The sequence below is a fragment of the Anolis sagrei genome, chromosome 4, assembly GCF_037176765.1.
Source record: "Anolis sagrei isolate rAnoSag1 chromosome 4, rAnoSag1.mat, whole genome shotgun sequence".
In the NCBI taxonomy this organism is placed as follows: Eukaryota; Metazoa; Chordata; class Lepidosauria; order Squamata; family Dactyloidae; genus Anolis; species Anolis sagrei.
Window position 1 is genome coordinate 55,210,130 of NC_090024.1, and position 3,757 is coordinate 55,213,886.

Consider the following 3,757-nt stretch of genomic DNA (forward strand, 5'->3'; position numbering starts at 1 on the left):
CCTCCCTCTCCCTCCCTCACGCCCCCCCGCCCGCCGGGAATTGTTATTATTGAACAACAGACGGAGGAGGCGCCGGCCTTGGCAGCAGCAGCAGCAGCGCCTCGCCCTCCCTTTCCTCCTCAGAAGAGAGGCAGTAGAAAGCCCCCTGGTCTCCCCCTCGTGCCCTTCATAGGGAGGGAAGTCCACTCAACGTGTTACACCGAAACCAGGCTTACTTATAAAGCATAAGCCCCATTAGTTTCACCTCTGAAAGGAACTGCCAGGGAATGGGCCTGGCAGTCATTCCTCACAGGAGTGGGGCACTATTGACCTACAAAACCCTATAGGTTCCGGTCCAGCGTACCTGTCTGAACGCATCTCCCTCTACGTCCCACCCCAGAGTTTGAGATCATCTGAGGAGGCCCTGCTCTCGACCCCACCGCTATCACAAGTGAGGTTGGTGGGGAGGAGGAGCAGGGCCTTCTCAGTGGTGGCCCCTCACCTGTGGAACTCACTCCGGGGAGAAATCAGAACAGCACCATCCCTCCTCTCCTTCAGGAGGAGGGTGAAGACATGGTTGTGGAACCAGGCTTTTGGGCAACCAGGCAATTAAATAAGGACAATCAGACGATCAGGACTGACAAAGTGGAATTGGAAACTGAACTATAAGATGGCAAACGCTGACCGTTAATGAGGTGTAATTGGTTTTTAGTGGTTTTATTGGCTTTATTGGTTTTATTGTTATATGCAGAAACTGTTTCTTATTTATTTATTTATTTACCTTGCTTATATACCACTGTTCTCAGCCCGAAGGCGACTCACAGCGGTTCACAGCAAGAGACAGCAAAATTCAATGTTACAGTATAAAAGCAGTTAACAACTTAATACAGTTGCACAATTAATAAACAATAAACAGTTAACAAGTAACATTTACTACAATATCTATTCGCTATCATCTCATCCTCAAAAACATGATCCAGATTCGTCATTCAATGATCCATTCCAGTGTTCTTAACTGTTAATTGCTGCTAGATTGTTTTATACTACTGTTATGTGATGTCGGCATCGAATTGTGCCGTTGTAAGCCACCCTGAGTCCCGTCTGGGCTGAGAAGGGCAGGGTAGAAGTAACCGAAATAATAATAATAATAATAATAATAATTTGTGTGTGTTCGTTTTGTGGCGGGCGAAAATTTTGTATTCCTAAAAGGGGTCAGAGGAAAATACTGAAAAAAGATCCAAAGGGTCTCAAGACAATGCTGGAGTTCAAAAGACAAAAATCAAATAACACTAAATAGTGTAAAAATATGTATACCCTGCTCCCATGGAACAACAAACTGGTACAAGATTAGGAAAGGACTACGGCAGGGTTGTATACTGGGTTGTTGTAGGTTTTTTCGCGCTATATGGCCATGTTCTAGAGGCATTCTCTCCTGACATTTCGCCTGCATCTATGGCAAGCATCCTCAGAGGTTGTGACGTCTGTTTTCCTAGTAACAACAGACCTCACTACCTCTGAGGATGCTTGCCATAGATGCAGGCGAAACGTCAGGAGAGAATGCCTCTACAACATGGCCATATAGCCCGAAAAAAACCTACAACAACCCAGTGATTCCAGCCATGAAAGCCTTTGACAGGGTTGTATACTCTCACCTGACCTATTCAACTTGTATGCAGAAGACATCATGCACTGAACAGGCTGCGCTTTGGCACCACAAGATGCAGAGCTCACCTTAAGAAATGGGGCTAAGTTCCTTTTTTTCATGTGATGGACTAGTAAAACAGTTTCAAAATTGGAAAGAAATACAAGAAACAATTCAGAAGATGTTAGACATAAAGTTGCACTTAAAACCACAGTACAGTAGAGTCTCACTTATCCAACTTTCGCTCATCCAATGTTCTGTATTATTAACTACACATAGGAAACCTGCTACAAAACAGGAGCTTTTTTGTTGAGTTCCAGGGCCAGAGAAGCAGATGGCGAAAACAGAAGAACGGCTTGCCTCAGGGGAGCGTGCTTGCTCCATCAATGTTCAACATCTACACAAATGACCAGCCATTGCCAGAAGGGACAGAGAGCTTCATCTATGCTGATGATCGTGCCATTACCGCTCAAGCAGGGAGCTTTGAGATGGTTGAACAGAAGCTCTCTGAAGCTCTAGGTGCTCTTACTGCCTATTACAGGGAAAACCAGTTGATCCCTAATCAATCTAAAACACAGACATGTGCTTTTAATCTTAAGGACAAGCATACTGAACTCTGAGGATTACCTGGGAAGGAATACCACTGGAGCATTGCAGTACATCCAAATACCTGGGAGTCACTCTGGACCGTGCCCTGACCTACAAGAAGCACTGCCTGAATATCAAGCAAAAAGTAGGCACTAGAAACAATATCATACGAAAGCTGACTGGCACAACCTGGGGATCACAACCAGACACAGTGAAGACATCTGCCCTTGCACTATGCTACTCTGCTGCTGAGTATGCATGCCCAGTGTGTAACACATCTCGCCACGCTAAAACAGTAGATGTGGCTCTTAATGAGACATGCCGCATTATTACGGGGTATCTGCGCCCTACACCACTGGAGAAATTACACTGTTTAGCCGGTATTGCACCACCTGACATCCACCGGGAAGTAACAGCCAATGGTGAAAGGACCAAGGCAGTGACATCTCCAGCCACCCCCTGTTTGGGTATCAGCCAGCACGTCAACGACTTAAATCAAGAAACGGTTTTCTAAGATCTAGAGAGACACTCGCTGGAACACCTCAGCAAGCAATGGTATGGTTGCTGATGACACGATAAATAAATAACCTCAGCAAGCGAGAGTCCAAAAGTGGCAGGCTAAAACCCAGAACCTCAATCAATGGCTGATACCAAATGAGAGACTCCTCCCTGGGCACACAGAAAACTTGGAAGGCACTGAACAGATTGCACTCTGGCACCACAAGATGCAGAGCCAACCTTAAGAAATGGGGCTACAAAGTGGAATCCACGACAAGCGAGTATGGAGAAGAGCAAACTACAGACCACCTGCTGCAATGCAACCTGAGCACTGCTACATGCACAGTGGAGGACCTTCTTATAGCAACACCAGAGGCACTCCAAGAGGCCATCTACTGGTCAAAGGACATTTAATCAACTACCAAGCTTGCATACTTTGTGGTTTTTTGTTTGTTTGTTAAAAAATGCAATACAACTGTTTGGTTTGCTCTTGACACAATAAATAAATAAACTAAACAGAACAAACTGCAGCTTTCCAGATGTTACAGTATCATAACTCACACCCGCTCTAGTCTTGATGTCTAAGGATGAGTGAGACAGGAGTTGTAGTTGAGCATCTGGGGAGGGGAGGGGGGGGCACATAAAATGACATGGAGGGGCAAATTCGGCCTGCAGTTCTTGCATTTGACATGTGCCCTAAAGGCACCAAGCCCCATCTGAAAAATGGAAGCTAAGCAATAACTGGGAGGCTGCCAATGAAGACCAGGTGATATAGGCTAAATTTCATGGGAGTGAATTAACAAAACTCATTTTACTTTACTCTGGAGACTTTTGGAACACCCTGTATTCCAGAATAAAGAACTGGGGAAATCACCTGAGTATAAAACAAGGTGTACTCAGAGGTTGTTTTCCCAATTTCTTCCTCTGAAAATATAAGCTACAGCTGCTTATATTTGGTGGTGATCTCCCATCCAAGCAGTAACCAGGACTAACCCCATTTAGCTTTCAACGTCAAACAGGAATACGTTTATAAAATGCTTCCTTTGGAGT